Source organism: Triturus cristatus, chromosome 10, assembly GCF_964204655.1.
Source record: "Triturus cristatus chromosome 10, aTriCri1.1, whole genome shotgun sequence".
NCBI lineage: Eukaryota > Metazoa > Chordata > Amphibia > Caudata > Salamandridae > Triturus > Triturus cristatus.
In genome coordinates this window covers 46,217,343-46,240,491 of record NC_140593.1, presented here as the reverse complement: position 1 = coordinate 46,240,491, position 23,149 = coordinate 46,217,343, and positions in this window count along the sequence as shown.

The following is a 23,149-nucleotide window of genomic DNA, read 5'->3' as shown; positions in this document are numbered from 1 at the left end:
AGTGCTCTATACAGGAGCTGCTCTCTACCTAAACCAGGGAACTCCCCATGGTGCTCTATACAGGAGCTGCTCTGTACCTAAACCTGGGAACTACCCAGAGTGCTCTTTAAGGAGGTGCTCTCTACCTAAACATGGGAACTACCCAGAGTGCTCTATGCAGGAGCTGCTCTCTACCTAAACCAGGGAACTACCCAGAGTGCTCTATGCAGGAGCTGCTCTCTACCTAAACCAGGGAACTACCCAGAGTGCTCTATACAGGAGCTGCTATCTACCTAAACCAGGAAACTACCCAGGGTGCTCTATACAGGAGCTGCTCTCTACCTAAATCTGGGAACTACAGAGTGCTCTATAAGGAGCTGCTCTCTACCTAAACCAGGGAACTACCGAGTGCTCTATACAGGAGCTGCTCTCTACCTAAACCAGGGAACTACCCATGGTGCTCTATACAGGAGCTGCTCTCTACCTAAACCTGGGAACTACCCAGAGTGCTCTATACAGGAGCGGCTCTGTACCTAAACCAGGAAACTACCCAGGGTGCTCTATACAGGAGCTGCTCTCTACCTAAATCTGGGAACCACAGAGTGCTCTATAAGGAGCTGCTCTCTACCTAAACAAGGGAACTACCTAGTGCTCTATACAGGAGCTGCTCTCTACCTAAACCAGGGAACTACCGATTGCTCTATACAGGAGCTGCTCTCTACCTAAACCAGGGAACTACGGAGTGCTCTATGCAAGAGCTGCTCTCTACCTAAACCAGGGAACTACCCAGAGTGCTCTATGCAGGAGCTGCTCTCTACCTAAACCAGGGAACTACCGAGTGCTCTATACAGGAGCTGCTCTCTACCTAAACCAGGGAACTACCCAGAGTGCTCTATACAGGAGCTGCTCTCTACCTAAATCAGGGAACTACCCAGAGTGCTCTATACAGGAGCTGCTCTCTACCTAAATCAGGGAACTACCCAGAGTGCTCTATACAGGAGCTGCTCTCTACCTAAACCAGGGAACTACACAGAGTGCTCTATACAGGAGCTGCTCTCTACCTAAACCAGGGAACTGCCCAGAGTGCTCTATGCAGGAGCTGCTCTGTACCTACACCAGGGAACTACCCAGAGTGCTCTATGCAGGAGCTCCTCTATACCTAAACATGGGAACTACCCAGAGTTCTATGCTTCTATTTGTGCATAATTTATGCATCACTCTATGCCTGAAAGGGTATTTCTTTGACTTATACTGGGTGCTCCCTTGTGTCTGGACAAAGCTATGCCTCTCTGAAGAGCTCTAATTAGAGCGAAACACTGTGTCAGGGGTTGCTTTTACTCATTTCAGGTTGGCTTGGTTGGTATTTTACCAATCCAAAGCTGTAATACTGTGTCTGGAGTGGTAAACGGCTTTTGTCACTTTACAGCTCGGCAGGGACAGCACTGTGCTAGTCCTATGCTTAAAGACTTTGCCTAGGAAATGGCAAAAGACTTTGTCCCTTTCTAGCTTGGCGTGGATGGCTCTTTGCTAATCCTATGCTTAAAAACATTGCTAGATAAACAGACATTTGAGGTCAGCAGATTCAGAGCGTCGCTGATGTTGTAGTGCGCCCTCTACAGGAGCTGCTTTCACCCTAAACTTGAGAACTACCCAGAGTTCCCTAGTTCTTTCTTGCATGATTTATGCTGCACTCTAAGCACATATACATATATAAATATAATCAGGGCACAAGTCCTAAAAAAAGAAGCGGGGGACTAACCTAGTTAGGCAGTATGCAAGTGACATCAAAGTGCGGGACATCGTGGCACATGACATCACAGCACATGACATTACATGTGGCATCACAGGAATTGACATCATAAAGTGACATCACAAACCCTGACGTGATGTAAAGTGCTCCCTCCGACACTCTGCTTTGGGATGAGTAGAACTATACAAGAAAAAATAGTGGTACTTAAATTATTTTAATGCCTCCTCAGGGGTAGTAAGCACTATATACTAGGCCTGGGCGAAAATTTCGTTCCGTTCGCGGAAATTGCGATAATTTGACATTTTCGCGTTCCGTGGAGAGCGCGAAAATGTCAAAATTTCCACATTTCGCAGCTTGGCGATAATTTGTCTCTTGCTCGCGCTGTAAAATAATACATTCTTGCGCGCACGCGATCGCCTTACCTGAATCCCTGCGTTCGCCGACAAGTTTTCTTGATCCGGTCGCGTTCTCCATGAGATGTTGTATTGTTTTTAGCCATTTGCGCTGTCTCGCGACAGTTCGCGCCCGCAGTGATGTCATGCGTCACGCGATCACGTCTTTCTTCTCGCGATCATGCACCGTGAGACAACTGAAAACAAGATGGCCGCGCCCGCGAGCAACCACATGGGTAAGTTGGCGAGCCGCAACCATGCAGAAAATCTCGCGAACATGCGGGAAAAAAACTTCTGCATCTTCGCGATATTTCCGCGTGTTTGCGATAATTTTTTACATTTTCGCGATAATTTGCGAAAGTGGATTTCGCAAATTTCGCCCACCCCTACTATATACATTACATTTATTTATTATTTTGCGAAAATACTGGGAGAGACCAACACATCTGACATTCTCACAGTGTATGCATCTCTAGTAAACAGAGCCTGAACAAAGTGAAAAGCTGCCTCTCTTAAGTATGTGTGAAGTGCTAATAAGGTGTGAGCCTTTGCTTCCCCTCTGCTGCATTTGCTTCTAGGTGTGAGGCTCCTGACTGCTGCCAGTCAGGAGACCCCAACAAAAGGAGGCGCGATGACCCCTCAAATGTGCCCTTTGTTATGGGCCCAGCAGGAGGCCCTGTCCCCACCTGCACGTGCACATTGTTGCAGATGGAATGCAGACCACGTGCAAGCACTGCTGAAAGAGTCCCGTGTTTGGAAATTACACCGGGACGAGTTCGGCACATTATTCAGTAGAGCCCAACTTCTTGGCTGTGAAAATAGTGGGTGGACACCATCCACCCGTGTGTACCCCGACTCGTGCCCTGAATATAATACCCACAAATTTAGAAGTTTAGGATTACATTGTCATGTAGCTTTATAATTGCTACAATAAATATATCTTTGCAAATACATCAGTGCATAACAGTGAACATCATAGCCATCCAGTGAAGCTTGCACTGGGAGAGCAGTGATCTTGAGAAACGTTGTCGGCGCTGTGTTTCAGGGGTGATGGTCTATAGCCCACATTTTCAAGCACTAGGGATTTTCAGTTTTTTCTTCCAGTTCTGCACTGTGGACATCTTGAGCATCTGGCATTGATCTGGCCTTTGTTGGTCAACATTGGACAACCTGCTCTGTATTAGACTGGTCCAAGGACTTTACACCCCCAGCAGTTTGTATGCTGAGGAGGTTAACTGCTCAGATAAACCAACTCACTTATGAAGGCCTGGCATTTCAACTAACCAAGCTACCCTAGGCAGGGCCAGGGACACACAACAGCGGGGCTCTAGGCTACACTTGTTGGCAATAGTGTGCTATCCAAATACACATAACATAGCATAAAACAACGTAACACATTGTAGTGTAACATAACATAATGGAACGTAACATAACATAACTAACATAGTATTGCATAGCATAACGTAATTTAGCATCCCTCGGCACTCAAATACATCAAGTAATGCAAACATTCATGTATGGTACACGTGTACAAGGGACTCATGAGAGAAGCCAAGCATCGTCGTCAATAATGTTTCGTCAATTAAAACATTTTGATCTTAAATTTCAAATTAGTTGCTCTCTAGCCTGGATTTTCCAGAAATCTTGAATGTGTAGTAAATGTATTTGTTTACTGCATCTTGAAACAGCCGTATCAATCCGCTTTAAAATCCTGCACTTTAAAATCCTGCACTTTAAAATCCTGCACTTTAAAATCCAGCACTTTGAAATCCAGCACTTTGAAATCCAGCACTTTGAAATCCAGCACTTTAAAATCCAGCACTTTGAAATCCAGCACTTTGAAATCCAGCACTTTGAAATCCAGCACTTTGAAATCCAGCACTTTAAAATCCAGCACTTTGAAATCCAGCACTTTAAAATCCAGCACTTTGAAATCCAGCACTTTAAAATCCTGCACTTTAAAATCCAGGACTTCTAAATCCAGCACTGATCCCGAACCCTCGACGGCCCCCACTGAAATACTAATCAGGAACTCTTGCCGTTCATACTTTCTTCATCCTTCTAAGGAGGATCCCCTTGTAATTAACATTGTTCTGATGAAGACCCTGCGCAGCCGCGGTGTTGGGGTTGAAACGTCAATGATCGCCGCCTCGCACTGTCTGTAGAGCGTCCCATCATAGGTCAGCCAGGGAGCGTTTGGTTGTATGTACCTGCCGGTTTCATGAGTCATTAACAGCCTCTGTACATCATTTGTTCATGTGACACGTGTGTTCAGTTCCTGTACATGGCACGCACGTGAGCTCTGTCCCACCACCTGTTCGCTTTTCTAACGCTGTTTTTAATGCCCTCTTCTGAATACTGAGTCTAATATATTCACGAATGACGCCTCGTGCTTTATGTGCTCGAAATTTTCTTCAATTTAAGTGAATTTCTAATTTTGTTCTTTTTGTTACAATCTATTTATGCAAAAATGGTTCACGTTTTAAATAAACGACTCCGAAAGATTCACTGTAGATCCTCGTATCCGCATGTTACCCATGACCCTAGGGTTGTTGGGGTGCCCCTGCTGGTGTCCCTTGAACCCTGAACGAGGTGCACCCTTCACTGGGGCTATATCCTGAACTGCGAGAGAGAGGGGGGGCGGGGGGAGTCGGGCCCATAGTAGCTGCATGTTCATTTTGTTTTTTCGATGCCTGTGGAGGTTTTCCAAGTGTGACTCATGGCTCGGGGAGGATGAACATCTAAGTGGGCTGTGACCGGGTCCGGCGTGTGACCCTCGGGTCATACAGGACGTCTCAGCAGCGAGCGTTAAACTCACTGGGCTGCCCGCGCGTTCTCTTGGGAGTGTCAGTCAGCACGTGACGGGGCCTGCCCCAGCTCTGCGCGCTCTTCAGGGGGACGGGTCGCCCAGCCCCGCCGTTCTGTCGGGATCTGTTGTGATATATGCGTCCACCACCCGCCCCCCACTTCTTGCTGCCACGCGTTGGGCTTGTAAAGCCAATGCCCACATCTGGCTGGTGAGTGGTGACGTCCTATTCGGTGACTGGAGGGTCAGAGAAGGGCAGAGCCGCTGCCCCCATCCCTGGTGCCCCCGACCCCGCCTCCGGTGTGCTGAGCCCGCCCTGCTAATTTAATGTGTCTGTTACGTGTGTTTTGGAAAGACTCGTGGCGGGGGCGGGGCCGAACGGCAGACGGTGAGCTGCCGCCATACCTGTGACCGGTGATACCTGCCAACAGTTCCTGCAGCCTCGCCCTGCCCTGTGGGCACACTGCTCCTGCGAGGAGGCGGGCCTGCAACAGCTGGGATCCTTGAGAGACAGCCCTGCTGTCCAAGACATCCTGAGGCAGGGTAGCGCTCAAGCACGCCTTGTTATAGGTGCAGCTCACAGACAGCAGGGATATCCCTCTGGTTCCAGGCCCCCACCTGCCTGCGGCGAAGCGAGGCCTCCTCAAACGCCCAGCAAGCCCTAGGTTTACAGACCTCTTTCATCACGAGGCAGGTGACAGCGGAGCTAGCACTCAGTGTAAACATCTCACCGCCCAGCACACAAAAACTCCAGGGCTTCGGGGGGTGGAGGGGTAAGGGGTGACGGGTAGCCCACACGTGCCCCTCAAAACTCCTTCCTGAGAGGAGGGCACTAGTTGGTGGCACTGGCCCTACAATCGGTGGGATCGACTTATTTTAGAGTTCTTATCTAGTGCTTTAAGATATGAAAAGTAAGAAAGCGCTATCCGACAAAGGGTGTAGCATGAGAACGTTCATATCCGCACGTAGAAGAGGAAAGACACAGTAAATGCATTAGTGAGTGTTGCTCAGTAACCCCCCCATTGAGGCCCACCCTGTTTTCTCTTACTGTGGGTACGTTCTCCAGAGTCCCTGGGCAGTTAAGGGTTACTAGACTCTGTTTGTATCCATCAGAACACTGGTGTCCAGGGGTATACCCAGGGCACAAGTCCCAAAAAAGAAGTGGGGGGACGCTGTCACCGGAAGTGACGTCACAACAGGAATCTCATGAAAAGAAGTGGGGGGGACGCTGTCACCGGAAGTGACGTCACAACAGGACTCTCATGAAAAGTGGGGGGACGCTGTCACCGGAAGTGACGTCACAACAGGAATCTCATGAGTATTCATATGCCTTTAGATGACGGGGCATTTCACAGCACTGCTACCCCTGGTCTGTTCCTCGATGTCCTTTGCAACCCCCCCTCCCCCCACTCCCCCGAGGGGGTGCCCCAGTTGCACAACGAAGTGCTCAAAAGTGCACAAGAATCGATTCAGAAGGACACACATTCCAAGCGTTAACCGCCAACGCCTGCTCGCTCCGCCTCCCAATCACTCCAGCCTGCACACACCACCGGTGCCTCTTAAAGTCTCCAATTACAAATATTAGCATATCTTTGGCAATTTACGGTAAACTTCCCTCCCACCCGGGCTCTCTGCTCACACAATGCTGTCCAGCTTTTGGGCAGGGGGGACGGCGTCCACCCGGAAAAACCTGGTAAAATAAGTGGGGGGACGCCGTCCACCCGCGTGGTACCCCGACTCGAGCCCTGGGTATACCCCTACTATTGGACTCAACCCCCACCACCAAGTGCGCACATTAGCACTTAACCCGCAGGGTCGCAGGGTGAAGCAGCACGAGGCGGTCTCGGGGACACGGTGTAAGGTCCGCGCTCCCAGATTCTCCCAGCCAGAGGCGCAGACGGATCACGGGACGCTGCCAGTGCTTAGTGATTAAAGAAGAACTTTCCTATAATCAGGGCCACTGGACTTATGTCATTATATGGTCGCTGCACTTTCCGCATAATTGTGGATTGGCTGCACTTACCCATGATTCATCATCTGCTGCTTACTCTGAAGATTTTTACAAAAAAGGGCTTTTTTAATTCAGACGGATCAAAAGTCACGCACACTGCTGCCCGCGTGCTGGCACACTGCTGCCCGCGTGCTGGCACACTGCTGCCCGCGCGCTGCCGTCCAATGGAGGCCTCTGTAACGGTTGACCAGGTGCTGATGACTAGAGTTAGATGATACACGCATGCTGGCCAGGTGAGCCCTTTGCCCAGATAGTGTTCACACCAGTAAAAAGGACAACATAATGAATGAACAGTGACAACAATTATGCCTCAGTACACCACACAATTTGCCTTTTCTTGCAGCACAATTTAGTCAACCCAGTTGCATAACGTGGTCTTCACCAGCCGCATAATTCCATTGGCACGGACTAAAATTCACACAGAATGCATTACCATGCATCAGAGGGTACAGATGTAACAAAGGACTAAGAGTGCCTCCAGTCTAACCCTGGGCGTAGTTCGCGTAGTCGTGCTATGCTACGCTACGCAAAGTGCACTTTGCACTACGTTGTGCTACGCGTAGCTACGCGAACTGCGTAGTGCGGTAGGGAAATGCTGTTCGCAATGATTGCACAGTGCCGGATGCTTGTTCGCACTGTGCAATCATTGCGAACGGCATCATGCACAGTGCAAGCGGTCGTTTTCTGCCGCTCGAGTAATTTTGTACTCGAACGGCAGCTTTCTTAATGCGGACTGGTAGTTTCTCATCGCGAGCGGTCGCGAGTATATGCGACCACTCACAATGAGAAACCTGACCTCCCCGCGTTGAGAATTTCGCCAGAAGGTTTATTTTCCACGCTCGCGATCGGCAACTTGATGTTGCCGATCGTGAACGAGAAAAAAGTCTCGCCGGGATGTTGATTTTGCTTGCTTGCGGTCGCCAACTTGACGTTGAGGACCGTGAGCAGGCAAAAAATGCCCGCTACGCTATGCGTTTTTGCACTGTGCTACGTGTGATTCGCGTAGCGCGTAGTTGTGCTCGCTACGCACACTCTGCAAGTGTAGCGTAGTTTTCCGCCCAGGGTTACTCCAGTCCCTCGAAAACAAACAGCTCACGGCGAGAGTTGTAAGTACAACCCATGAGTGGGGCACGTAGTCGCTGAAATCCCCTGGGTCACGTGAGCAACTCAGGGTCTAATCTAGTATGGCTGAGTTCACACCTCAGTTCTCCATCATCAAGAGAGTGGGGCCTACCACTGCCAACCCCGCCCCCCCGAACTCAGACACAGGTCATCCCGGGGCACTGTATTCTACGCCGCTTGTGGGGTGTGCGCTGCCAGAACCCCAATGCTAGGGGTCCACCGGCCCCTTCCTCAGCCTTGCCACCAGGTGTGTGTCAGAGTTCTGTCCATACAGAATAGAAGCCAGTGTGGCCTTGGTAACAGGCACCACACGCACACCATGTACTTCTACCACCCGTGCAGGTAAGGTCACGGATGCCACTTCAATGACCCACATGGGTGCCCGAAGGATCCGGGAGTGGGGTACAGGCAAATCGTTTCAAACGATGGGAGGGGTTGTGGCAGGCGACAGGTAAAAAGGTCTGTCCTGCAACTTAAAACTAGGGGTGGGCGGAATTTGCGAAATCCACTTTCGCAAATTATCGCGAAAATGTTAAAAATTATCGCAAACATGCGGAAATATCTCGAAGATGAGGAAGTTTTTTTCCCGCATGTTCGCGAGATTTTCTGCATGGTTGCGGCTCGCCAACTTACCCATGTGGTTGCTCGCGGGCGCGGCCATCTTGTTTTCAGTTGTCTCGCGGTGCACGATCGTGAGAAGAAAGATGTGATCGCGCGACGCATGACGTCACTGCGGGCGCGAACTGTCGCGAGACAGCGCAAATGGCTAAAAACAATACAAAATCTCATGGAGAACGCGACCGGATCAAGAAAACTTGTCGGCGAAGCAGAGATTCAGGTAAGGCGATCGCGCGCACGCGAGAATGTATTATTTTACAGCGCGAGCAAGAACCAAATTATCGCTAAGCTGCGGAATGCGGAAATTTTGACATTTCCGTGCTTTCCGCGGAACGCAAAAATGTCAAATTATAGCAATTTCCACGAACGGAACGAAATTTTAGCCCAGGCCTACTTAAAACCCTCCACTGCCACCCGAGAGTGTCCTGTAGATCTCGAGGTGGCAGTAGTCACTCTATAAAAGGAAGGCACCATGTTCTGCCCATCCTACCTCCGAGCCCTGGCCTGGGTCTAAGTCCATATCACAGGAAGGCCTCAGTGCACCCGCATGATCGCGGGTGCAGAGGTGGGGGTCATCTTCCTCTGAGGGACTCGAGGCAGGGGTGCACGAGCTCCAGAGAATGCAGGCGACCTTCTCTCTATCCAAGCAGAGGGCAATCCTTAATTTGAGCCGGTGGTTTCCAGTACTGAGCACCGGCACTTAGTTGGCAACACGGGGCTTGTGACAGTCTGCCACAAGGTGGCGCTGTCTGACTAATTTAGGAAATGACCACGACAGCAGTTATTTATTAATTCAATATACATTAAAAATGACTATTACCTGCCACCCACGGCATTCTTATAGCTTTGGCAGCCTGGAATAGTTCGAACTGTCACACTTGTAGGAGTGTGATGGTTAGTAGTTGTGTAGGTACTGCCATTGGTGGAGCTGGCAGGGGCAATGTGTGTTGCAAGCTGCAGTGACCTCCTGACGAGACCACTGCCACTTTTTTTTTTTTTTACAAATTAAGCACTGTGAGAGTGGAGAGTGGTTCGCTGCCAGCAGAGAGATCCCTGGAAGCCGCACTCCTGCAGCTTACACTCTCGTCTCCCTGTCCTCTCTCTGGGTGGTTGCTCGCAGTGATGCCACCCTTGAAGCCGCACTCCTGCAGCTTACCCTCTCGTCTCCCTGTCCTCTCTCTGGGTGGTTGCTCGCAGTGATGCCACCCTTGAAGCCGCACTCCCGCAGCTTACACTCTCGTCTCCCTGTCCTCTCTCTGGGTGGTTGCTCGCAGTGATGCCACCCTTGAAGCCGCACTCCTGCAGCTTACCCTCTCGTCTCCCTGTCCTCTCTCTGGGTGGTTGCACGCAGTGATGCCACCCTTGAAGCCGCACTCCCGCAGCTTACCCTCTCGTCTCCCTGTCCTCTCTCTGGGTGGTTGCACGCAGTGATGCCACCCTTGAAGCCGCACTCCCGCAGCTTACCCTCTCGTCTCCCTGTCCTCTCTCTGGGTGGTTGCACGCAGTGATGCCACCCTTGAAGCCGCACTCCCGCAGCTTACCCTCTCGTCTCCCTGTCCTCTCTCTGGGTGGTTTCACGCAGTGATGCCACCCTTGAAGCCGCACTCCCGCAGCTTACCCTCTCGTCTCCCTGTCCTCTCTCTGGGTGGTTGCACGCAGTGATGCCACCCTTGAAGCCGCACTCCTGCAGCTTACCCTCTCGTCTCCCTGTCCTCTCTCTGGGTGTTTGCTCACTCCCTGTCCTCTCTCTGGGTGGTTGCACGCAGTGATGCCACCCTTGAAGCCGCACTCCTGCAGCTTACCCTCTCGTCTCCCTGTCCTCTCTCTGGGTGGTTGCACGCAGTGATGCCACCCTTGAAGCCGCACTCCCGCAGCTTACCCTCTCGTCTCCCTGTCCTCTCTCTGGGTGGTTTCACGCAGTGATGCCACCCTTGAAGCCGCACTCCTGCAGCTTACCCTCTCGTCTCCCTGTCCTCTCTCTGGGTGGTTGCTCGCAGTGATACCACCCTTGAAGCCGCACTCCTGCAGCTTACCCTCTCGTCTCCCTGTCCTCTCTCTGGGTGGTTGCACGCAGTGATGCCACCCTTGAAGCCGCACTCCCGCAGCTTACCCTCTCGTCTCCCTGTCCTCTCTCTGGGTGGTTGCACGCAGTGATGCCACCCTTGAAGCCGCACTCCTGCAGCTTACCCTCTCGTCTCCCTGTCCTCTCTCTGGGTGGTTGCACGCAGTGATGCCACCCTTGAAGCCGCACTCCTGCAGCTTACCCTCTCGTCTCCCTGTCCTCTCTCTGGGTGGTTGCACGCAGTGATGCCACCCTTGAAGCTGCACTCCTGCAGCTTACCCTCTCGTCTCCCTGTCCTCTCTCTGGGTGGTTGCACGCAGTGATGCCACCCTTGAAGCCGCACTCCTGCAGCTTACCCTCTCGTCTCCCTGTCGTCTCTCTGGGTGGTTGCACGCAGTGATACCACCCTTGAAGCCGCACTCCTGCAGCTTACCCTCTCGTCTCCCTGTCCTCTCTCTGGGTGGTTGCTCGCAGTGATGCCACCCTTGAAGCCGCACTCCTGCAGCTTACCCTCTCGTCTCCCTGTCCTCTCTCTGGATGGTTGCACGCAGTGATGCCACCCTTGAAGCCGCACTCCCGCAGCTTACCCTCTCGTCTCCCTGTCCTCTCTCTGGGTGGTTGCATGCAGTGATGCCACCCTTGAAGCCGCACTCCTGCAGCTTACCCTCTCGTCTCCCTGTCCTCTCTCTGGATGGTTGCACGCAGTGATGCCACCCTTGAAGCCGCACTCCCGCAGCTTACCCTCTCGTCTCCCTGTCCTCTCTCTGGGTGGTTGCACGCAGTGATGCCGCCCTTGAAGCCTCTGTAAAAAGCGTAGAAAGAAGCCGCGAAGCAGCCTCTGTTAAACAGAGTTTCCAGTAGGAAGGACCTCCCTGCAGGGAGCTGGGCTTCTTCTTCTGGTCGAAGATCTGAAACACACATATGGCACCCACCCAGACTGGGTTTCTGTGCCAATCACGGGATGAAAGACTGCAAACTGGTGCTGATCCTTCATGGGGTAGCGCCTAAAAGGCTGACCCTGCCCTGAGTGGAGGATTGAAGCTAGAGCCTACAAGACCTTGTTGAAGAGCCACCGGTGTCCAGATACGGGGCAGTCTTCTGGTGCTTCCTGCTTCCCAAAGAGGCAGGTCTCCCATCCCCAGTAGGCTGGGACCTCACATTGGGAACATCAACCAGTGGCCTCGCTTCCCTCGCTGTCTTCTGGGGCAAGGATCTGTGAACAGTTTCCACCCAGCGAACCAGACGAGAGGACACCACTATGCCAAGATGGAGCCCTTCGACAACCGACAACCATCGCAGGAGAAACTGAGAAGCTCTGCTCGATGACATGGGTTTGTAGGTGAGCAGCAGCACTCGCGAGTAGTGACTCCGCCTGCCAGCCATGCCTAATGGACCTCACCTCTGCTTACCTTTCGAAGAGAAGGCCTCACTTTTGTAGCACCCACAGAAGCCACCAGCCTCTGCCGTGTGTAGCTCTGAGGTAAGAACTGAGAAGCTCTGTTCCAGGATATAGGTTGCAGGTGAGCAGCAGCCCTCGCGAGAAGTGACTCCGCCTGGCAGCCATGCCTAATGGACCTCAACTCTGCTTACCTTTCAAAGGGGAGACTTCCCTTTCGTAGCCACCAGCCTCTGTCATGTGTAGCTCCCAGAAAGGACTGGCCCAATCCCTTGCACCTCAATGCTGCAAGGAACGCCCCTCTGCTGCATAGCGGATCCCTCTGAAACTGACAGGCAATGCAGAAGTCCCACAACTTGCTGGTCACTGTTTCTCTGACACGGGCCCAGGATTTGAGTCACACCTGTAGATTTTACCTGGTGCCAGGCTGCAGAGGCACACATGCCAACTGTGGGGAGTAGAGAAATGCACAGGTGTCCGATGACCTCCCCCTCATTCCTCACCTGCAGGAGGGCCATTTTGGGATGGATAATTAGTGCCCTACAAGTCTCGGCCGGTTATAGGGTAGTTCCCTTCATGCTAAAGGCTTGTATTATAAGGCAACCCAGTATGAAAATTACAACAATATTGGCAATTACAAACACAAAGTGAGTACACAGAATCAAAGGTTCAAGAATGTGTTTCGCTCCTCATAGGGTAACCTGTCTAAACACTATAGTATGGATCTTCTGGAAATAAGTGTGAGCCTGCAGCGCCTTCTGATCACGATTGCATTCGTCAGCGTCAAGTTAGCGAGCACGAGCGAGGAAAATCCACCTCCTGGCGAGATTTTTCCTCGTTTGCGATCGTTAATATCAAGTTGGCGAGCGCGAGCATGGAAAATCAATCTCCCGGCGAGATTTCTCAACACAGGTGATCAGATTTCTCATTGTGAGTTGTCGCTTATGCTAGCGACCACTCGCATTGCGAAACCGTCCATTCGCGTTTGGAAAGCTGACGCTCGAGTAAAAATCTACTCGAGCGGCAGAAAGGAAGCAGCCCCCGCTTGTGCTGTGCATGGTGCCATTTATGATGATTGTACATTGTGGACAAGCACCTGGCACTGGAAATCACCATGAACGGCATTTATCTATTGCACTCTGCTGCTTGCAGACCTCCGCGTAGCATAGTGGAGGTTTTTTTGCGCTTTGTGGAGTTCCGCAAAGGGAACTCCGCCCAGGCTTAGTCTCGCTAGTACTGTGCCTCTTTTCTTCTTATCCACAAGACAACTAATGAACCAGGGATTAGGTACCTTGGTTCTCTTCGACCTGCAGGAATGAGGTGGAGCCAATTTCCCAGTTGAGTCCCTAATCCAGTTATCTAACAGTAGGACATCGGCATGCACCCAACCATCCAAAGAAGGAGAACTATCCTCCAAGGTGCGGACAAATTCCACCGGCTGGATTTTATGCAAAGCTGTCTTACAAGGCGGAGGATCAGATAAACTCAGAAGTGATTTAATGGAAGCCGACCAGGAGAAGTGAATCAGAAAATGATCTGACCAGACTTGGGGTAAAGGGTCCTTTACCTGCAAAGGCATGCCTGACCCATCACATGCCCCGCTTGATGGGTGGGATTGAATATATGTTCAGTAGGATCTAGTGACATCATCAGGTCGGTAAGTTCTAATACCTGATTATTTTCCCACCACATACATATGGAGATTGAAGTCCCCCAAAAATATAAATTGTACATATCTCAGTCCCAGGTTCGCTAAAGCATTTCCAAGAGATTTCGGAAACGGGCCGGCAGGCCCTGGAGGTTTGTAAATTAAGACTCCTGTCACAGAGTGCAGATGAGACAGGAGGCACACAGCCGATAGGCTCTCAGTCTGGAAGCTCTGGCAGTCTAAGTCACTCCTGAGAATCATGGTAATTCCACCTCCCCTACCGGACTGGCAAACATTCCTGTGTATTATAAGCATTGGGGTGGCCAACGCAATGAGGAATCGGAGAGCCAGGTCTCCGTCACAAAAAATAACTGAGGTTTGGCAGTAGTGAATGTGATATGCGTGGTTCTGCATAGAGCAGAAGTTAAGTAGACGCCACAAGCTGCGCCTTACCTTCCTTCTGTCAATGTCAGGAGTTAAATTTGCTGGTTGTGTGTCATTTAAGCCACAAATGTAATCAATGGTGGGCACCTGTTTCAGTGAGTTGCACTCGCAGAAAAAGTTTCTGTCTTTTTCTGCTAAAGACAGTCATCCGTGCCCTGCTCACGTCCAGACTGGATTACGGCAATGCGCTCTATCTGGGTTTGCGGGAGTACCCGCTGGAGAAACTGCAGGAGGTCCAAACCGCTGCAGCCCGCCTCCTCCGGAAATTGCCCGCTAGAGCGCATCTATCACCTCATCTGCGCGCGCTACACTGGCTTCCAATTAGGAAGAGTATTTGGTTCAAGGCTCTAGTGTTAGTGCAGGGAGCACTGTACTTATCATGCGCACAATATCTTAGAGCAAGGTTTAGTTTTCATGTTCCAGCCAGAAACCTGAGGTCTGCCAACAAACTACAGTGACACCCAGAATTCGGAAGGTTGGATCCGGAGGCCCATCTTTGGCTCATCTGGGTGCCACCGCTTGGAACAAGCTCCCCCTGAAACCACGTGCTGTTAGTCACCCAGCACCATTTAAAAGAAGCATTGGCATAGCCAATAGGTCTCGCCTTAGGGATCTAGTTTTCAGCCATGCAGCACATTATACTGGCTGCTACAACATCTACTGTTCTTTAACATGAACACTTTGACATTAATAGGCATATTATAGGACTGCATTGTGAAGTACTTAATTAAAGTGTTTTTTCTGTACAACCAACAACCATTGACAAAGCCAATAGCCCTGGCTTGTTGTAGGTGTAATGTTACTTGTTGTATATATCTGGATGCAGTAACAGGCAGTGCAAAATACCAGTAGAGTGGCACACTATGTTAAGCATAGATTTTGAACTTTAAGTGTTTTTAAGCCACACCCTTAATTACATCGGCCACACCCTTTTGAAAGACCCACCCCAATTTTTTCCTCATGCAAGAATTGCAAACATACATTGAATTAAAATAAAATATAACTTTTTTGTTTTATATCTAATGTTTAAATACATATAAATGAGCACAGCATTTCAACACTATTAAACTCTTAGTGAGGGAACTGTGTTAAATGTGGTCACCTGCTCAACTTGGGGGGGCTCATGGACACTCAATGATCAAAATGTACATAAAGAAAAGGGATGAGCAAATGACAAAGAGCGAGCAGTTTTTAATTCAGAATAATCACACTGACGTTCCCTACTGGACACAAGTTTCAAGTTACATTTTAATAAAGGCACATCTAGCCATCCACCGCAATTCTCGAAGATGGGGCTACAACAAGGGCGCGGCCGGGGTACGTATAAAAAGGAGCGAGGACTCCATCACTGGTGTTGAATAGCCTTGGGTTATCTAACTTCCAAAGACAGGCAAATATGACAGACTCAATGAATCTCCTTACCTCGGCGTCGGCGCTCCGAGTGAGAAGCCCCCTCTACCTGAGGAGGTCCCTCCTGTGGTCACCCCCAGGGTGGCGGTGGCGGCACCAGCCTTGAACGAGAAGCTGGTGGCCATTCTCCTGAATCAGCCCACGTACCACGCGGGAGAATCCAGGCTCATGCGCCCCTTGAAAAGACAAACCCGGCTGAAGACTAGTCGCAGTGCCAGGGTGCGTTTACATCCTAGCCTCACAAGCTAGAGGGGGGAAGATGCATGGAGAGGGGCAGACTCGCTCCAAGCATAAAGACGGCTGGTAGAAGAGGACTGCGTGCTCAACGACTGTGCACAATCACATCAACAAGATGCCTCCAAGAACAGTGCACAACTTCACGCAATGCATGCCGGGCTCAAGTCGGCCCAGTGACAGGAAGAACGCCACGCCTATGAAAACTCCTGTTCGGGCCTCCCACTTGACACAGTGAATGGGCGACAGATCAACGCAAGTCAAAGGAAAGTGAAAGTAACAAAGATGTTAGAAGAAAAGAAAAAAAGCCTGTGAGTGATGCATGCATGCACACTGCACAGAATTTAAGGAATGCAGAAGGCACAGTGCGGGGCCGCTGCTCCCTCCCGAGCTCCCTAGGCCAGGGGAGAGAGAAGGTGGGACATGCCCCCCCTTTGGCCAATTGTGTGCTGTCTTTCTTAGAAAGACGCACGCAAAGGCCAATAGCGGGTGAGCAAAAAAATAAAACACACGCACTAGCGTGTGGTCCAAGTTGGAAGTCCTTACTAGAAGCCTCGCAGAGAAGCGCTTGAGCGCTGGCTCCGGTGAGACCTAAAAAGGCTGAGAGTCTGGCTCTTTAATCAGGATTAAACAACGGAACTGGCCTTACTTTTCTTTGTTCTGACCTGTGCACATGCGCCGGGACACTCTGCGGAGTAGCCAAGTTCTATATAAGTTCCATTCATCATCATCATATGGTTCACGTATGTCTGCGCATAAGCATGACTTGTGGCAGAGCAGTGCGAATTGCTAATGCAGACTGATCAGATATTTCAACACTAATACTGAAAAAATCATTCACTAATTTAGAGCACAGATTGAAGTTTTCATTAAAGTTAAAGTGTGATTCTAATGTGAAACAAACATTGCCAAAGAAAATCAGTCTGCCATTGGCTGCCAGCCTTTTAGCTTTGTCAAGGCTTGTTTTGTTTTGCACAGTTTTGATTCAGACCCTGCATGTCTGGAGATCTGAGCTCTCTCTGGAAGGTGCTGTGTTTCCAGTGGACTGACACTTTGGAATGCCCGTGGGTCTCCCCCACAGTTATTTTGGGACTGTGTGTGTAGAGTTTGGGAAATTCAGTGGTGAACTGGCTGTGTAGAATATGTATGAATTAATGGATGTCTGCATTAGGTGAAGCTGTTCAGTGTTCTGGACCAGGTTTCCATTTCAGGTCTGCAAAATCTCCTCTTTACTGAAGTAACAAAATGGAGGCCATGGGAGTGGTAGACACTTCTTGTCATGCTCAGCCTCAGGGAGGCGACTGTCTGCCCAGCAATCAACTCTATGGTGAGAATGCTCATTGGTACCTGGAAACGTGAGGTATCACCCTTCCTGAACTTTCTAAACCAAAAGTACATCTCTGACGCCACCCCCTATTCCCATGGTGTTATGGTGGAGTGGGAATAAAGTAACTCCCTCGGGACGCATTACTGAGGGGTTGGTGTGAGCTTATCAGGGGTCATGACTTAGTCTGCAAGGCCAGGGAGGTTCTCTTGATCCTGGGGTCCTATCTGGAGAGGAGTGGATGTTGCCTGCTCTTCCTCAAGGGACCACATCTTCCCTGGATTGTACCAAGGGGTGAGCGTAAGTTGCGGTGTTTCACTCCGCACAATTCTGAAGATAACATAAAAATTCTGCATGATTCCCCGGAGTTCTTAAAGCTGTGGAATTCGGCATGTCGCTCTGCTTGCGCTGATTTTTGGTGTCAAGAGCTTGTCCTGTGCTGTAAAATCAGCATGAAGGGCACCATGTAGCGCACCAGAGCGCGCTGCTTCTTTCTGCCACTCGAGTCGATTTTCTACTTGAGTGGCAGCTTCCTCAACGCAAACGGTAGCGACCTGCTGCAACCGCTACGTGGAGAAATCTTGCCGGGAGGCGTTCTTTCGCTCAATTTTCTCACTCACCAACTTAACATTGGTGAGCTGCTTGCGAGAAAAAACGCCACCACGCGGCAGGTGGAAAAGTTTTTCAGGAACTCCGCACTCCAAGCAGAGTAGTCAAAGCTCTGCCAACTTCACCGGCGGAGCGGAGTTTATCGCCCACCCCTGACTGAATCCCACAAGGGCTCTGTGAGGTAGGCTGCATGTGTTGGGGCTGTACATAATACTTGGTTTTGTTATCCCATGTATTCCTACTTGTTTCCATTGACGTGTATGTTTTCTTTTACTAGTGTTTTGAAATGTATAATATATACTTTAGAGATCCCTTGTGTGTGTTTGTTTTCTGTCGGCCGATTTATGCTTCCTAGCCTTGTTGAATGGAGCCTCTCTTGGGGGTCGGATGTCAAGTGACCCAAGGGAGGGTTGTACAGTGCAGACATCCATCGCTTGAGGAGTCTTTGTCACACATGTTTTTTTTATTTTTTATAAAACGTTGTAGAGTTGACAGGCCCCTGAAAATATAAAACAAAAATATGTAAAAAATTGTAACAAAGCAATTGCACATTTTTTGGGGGGTCTAAAAAAACACATAATAGTTCCTGGCACTGAAGGGAACTACTTTGTGTGCAGATGTGCTCCTTGTGAAAGGAAGCATGCCATCACTCACAGTGAAGGGAACCAATCGCTGAAGGGGGCGGTCCCCTTGCTGTGTTCTGTAGTGGGCGGAAGAAACATGCAAGCGACACAACATATGAATGGGTGAAGCAGACTGGCTAAAAGCCCCTGAAAGGTCTGGTCAAAAGCCTCTCATATGTATATTTTTCTCAAAATTGAAAGATCTTGGCTAACACAAGGCTTACCAATAAAAGCAAGATCCTAACGGTTCTCCAATGGCGAGCGAGAATGTTGAAACCAAAATTAGAAATATGTTGAAGACGCCCAGATATGATTCATGAACATGCGTGTTCATGAATCCGTGTAGGTTTGTTCCCAAATAGTTGTAGTTTGTGGTTTTCATCCACAACATCAGAACTGTTGTAAACTATGCCATCTCAGTAAGTTTAGGAAGCTTACAAAATGTGAACGCTAGGATTGTGGGAGAAAAACTACGCAAAATCACTTTCAGCAGAAAAAGTCTCCAGAAAAGGGTTGACAAATTATTCTTCACAAAATCTTTTTCGGAAGGTAACTTCTTTCACAAAGAAATTTGGGTAAAGTTTGGCAACTTGGGAAACGAGAGTTTTTGTAATGTAAATAACACACTGGCAGGCCTCTGGGTGGAGAGGGCAGTCTGAAAGCCCTAAGAGTAAGCTAACAATGCGCATAATGTTATAAAAATCACAATGGCTTGGCCAACACCCGACCTTCGAAGCCGGCTTCTTTGAAAAAACAAATAAAAAAGATTGTTTTCTGGGACACGGTGCAGCAGTGAGACCAAGAATGCAAAGTGTGAGGATTCCTGGAGCTTTTGCCGTGCTCTTGAGTCCATCCTCCATGATGACTCGTGCACTCCATGGGAGGCGGAAGGATACACCCACCACCCAATAGCAGGCAGCAGAGAGCGAGGAGTACTCTTTTGGGCCGTGCAAGCATTTGATGTCACAGAAATGCTAACAACAGGTGCAGAGAGCTGCCTTAGCAAGCCAGACCTAAACACGAGCACTGGCTCCATGCCACCAGGGGCGGTTGAGGCTTGACATCCACTAAGAAGGGGGACCCCTGAGATTGGATAAGGACAGGTAAAGCAGGGGAACTAAGAATTACCGAAAAGAAAGGAAAATACCTGCCACAGATTGATAAAAGAACAAGGCCCTACACAGGGTCCAAGCGACTAAGTAATGATATGAATAGTTGATATCCACCTTTGGTTTTTGATGTTGACCAATACACGCAAAAAATCACTGTATATACATATAAAAAATGATATAATAAAAAATAATTAAAAGATCAATACATCTATTCATATCATTACTTAGTTGTTCATTGTCCTGGTTTGCCTGCTGGCCGTGGGTATTAATCGCTTGGACCCTGTATAGGGCCTTGTTCTTTTATCAATCTGTGGCAGGTATTTTCCTTTCTTTGCGGTTGAGGCTTGACATCAGACCTCCGTCCCCCACACCTGAAGCTCAAGTAACCCCAAAGAGCTGGGGGCTTATTGGGGCCATCAGTCAGGTGCCCTCGGGTCCCAGGGCAGAGCTCCGTATAGGCACAGCTGGCAGAGAGAATCAAAACACGTCGACGTGTTGCATGCACAAGGGGTGTTTATCACACCAAACCTGTCCTTTTGAGTGTTCGAATACCTTGAACCAATAGCAACGTTTATTTGCTAAAGTTGAAGAACAAAAGGCGACAAACAGCCTGGTGATTGTGTGTACTGTATTCAGGTGAAATAGTTCCTCACGCATTCCAAAGGAAGCCTTGATGGACGGTGGAATGATACAACAAAAAGGTGAAAGAGTTCAAAGCCTCTGGGTGGAGCCAACGCTGACTCTGGGTATAATCTAATGAACTGGACGCTTTGAAATACGTCATGAATACTTTGTTGCAGAATATATTCTGACCAGCCAGGCCTATTGGGAGTTTGACTGGACCCTCGCGAGCCTTCTAACTCCGCCCACGCCCCGCCCAACGCCCCACCCATACAATGAGCTGCTCCGTCTTTAACAAACCATTTAATTAATAAATCAAGATTTCCATTATAACGCCCAACAGCCTGTGTCGTGGCCCCAGCGGCACCTGGGGGGGGGGGGGGGTTCATACACTCCTGAATGCCTCAGTCCCAGCCCCTCTAGCACCCCACAGGTATGCACCTAGAGGACTAACCCATTCCAGGCATTCACACATTTTTGACCCACAGCCCTGCTCGCGTCGTATGTTCACTGGCCTCTCGCACTCAGCGTGGCCTCTCAGATGCATGGCCTCTCAGCACATCTCAGAGGGTCACACTCACAGCTCGTTGGGCCTCTCTGGGTCCGTCTGAGGGGTTGGCCTCTCAGCGGCATGGCCTCTCAGCACATCCCAGGGTGTCACACTCGCAGCTCGTTGGGCCTCTCTGGATCCCTCTGAGGGGTTGACCTCTCAGTGGCACGGCCTCTCAGCACACCCAAGAGTGTCACACTCACAGCTCGTTGGGCCTCTCTGGACCCGTCTGAGGAGTTGGCCTCTCAGCGGAACGGCGCACTGTCAGCAAATTCCAGAGTGTCACACTCACTGCTCGTTGGGTCTCTCTGTGCCCGTCTGAGGGGTTGGCCTCTCTGCGGTACGAGAATGACATCACCCCTCACCCCCCGATTCAAGTAAACCAGCCCCTGTGGATTCTCGTAAGCTGTTGAGGGTCCCTGGATGGGGTGGGCAGGAGAGCGTGAGCTGTTGAGGGTCCTTGGATGGGGTGGGCAGGAGAGCGTGAGCTGTTGAAAGTCCCTGGGTGGGATGGTCACTTAGAGAACCCCCCTTTCATGGCACCAGCAGCAGCGGGCTGGAAGCAGTAACCACACACCAGCCGAGCCTAGCAGGCTGAAAGCAGGCCGCGGCCCCCCAGGGCATGGAGGCTCCCTCTGAGGGGTGCGGGGGAGGGGGAGTCGCCGTGTCAGGGCGCAGCGCTGCAGACAGACACACAGGCCCATTAATGCACGATTGATCCCGCCCCAGTCCCCAGCTGCTCCAGCAGCAGGTAGCCCGCTCTGCCATATGCTGCCCGCGCTGCTACAATTACCCTCCAGGAAGAGGGGCATCCGAGGGCGGCCTCTGCCCCGGAGAGGGAGGGGAGCCCTGGGGCTATGGAGGAGTGGGGAGCGCACAGGGCGCCGCTCATCGCTGCACAGCCAGTGGGGGTATTACAGATGAGGGCATGTGAGGGGGGATGAACAGAGCCATCCTGCCCCACCGACAGGCCGATGTCTCTTGGAAGCTAGCAGGGCTGGGGCAGGGTCTGTAGTAGACTTTAGGAGAGAGAGGGTAGTTTCCCACCAGTCATGATCCTTTCTAAGGCTGGTGGGGCTGGGGCAGGGTCTATACTAGACTTTAGGAGAGACGTGGTAGTTCCCTACCAGTTATAAAGAGCCTTTCCATCGCTGGTGGGGCTGGGGCAGGGTCTGTGCTAGACTCTAGGGTACAGAGGGTGGTTTCCTAACAGTAAGAACCGTTTCTAAGGCTGTTGGGGCTGGGGCAGAGTCTGTACTAGATTTTAGGGTGGAGAGGGTGGTTTCCCAACAGTAAGGATCCTTTCTAATGCTGATGGGGCTGGAGTAGAGTCTGTACTAGACTTTAGGTTAGATAGGGTGGTTTCCGAACAGTAAGGATCGTTTCGAAGGCTGGTGGGGATGGGGCAGAGTCTGAACTAGACTCTAGGGTACAGAGGGTGGTTTCCGAACAGTAAGGATCGTTTCTAAGGCTGGTGGGGATGGGGAAGAGTCTGTACTAGACTCTAGGGTAGAGAGGGTGGTTTCCGAACAGTAAGTATCGTTTCTAAGGCTGGTGTGGCTGGGGCAGAGTCTGAAGTAGATTTTAGGGTGGAGAGGGTGGTTTCCTAACAGCAAGGATCCTGTCTAAGGCTGGTGGGGCTGGGGCGGCCTCAGGGTCGACCTACAGGTTCATGGCGCTTGTCTTCATCCTCCAGCAATGCCTGAGTTAAGACTGCAGCGGGTGGGGATTGATCCCGACGCCACGTTTACCTGGGAATACAAATATAAGCACATTTGTGCGTTTAAAACCCGCCCCTGCTCCAACCCGACAAGAAGAGGCGGGGGCATCTTCAGAAACACGCGCCGCACGTGCAACACGTGTTTGTGGCCTTTCAGTTCACATTTCTAAAGTCAGCCCCTCCCTCACTCTCAGCCTGAACCCCCCCCCCCCCCCTTGCTGCTCTCCCACCTATCTCGCGAGATGCCAGGCTTGACATAACATCACATCTGTAAGAGAGGGCTCGGGTATGAGGGTAGTTCAGGACAGCTAGGAGGCAGGGCCGGGGTCCAGGGCAGAGCCGCGGAGCCTCTCACCTCGGTGCAATGGAGGGGAAACAAAGGCCCCCATCTCATCACTTCGGTTGCTTTAGAGAGAAATGCGTTAAACTGTATTCAGCCCCAGTATATACGCGATATATCTGCATGCACTGTGATGATGTCACTTGTGGTGCCCGGTCCCAGTACTTACACAAATAATTTAAACTCCGCTATTTTGTTTATTTTGTTTTTACAGAGCTTTAGCGCTGTTCATCCCAATGCAAGGTGTCAGGGCGCTTTACCGCACACGTACAGATTATACATTGACAATAAATCATGTGTGTGCTCACGTACAGATTATACATTGACAATAAATCATGTATGTGCTCACGTACACGTACAGATTATACATTTACAATA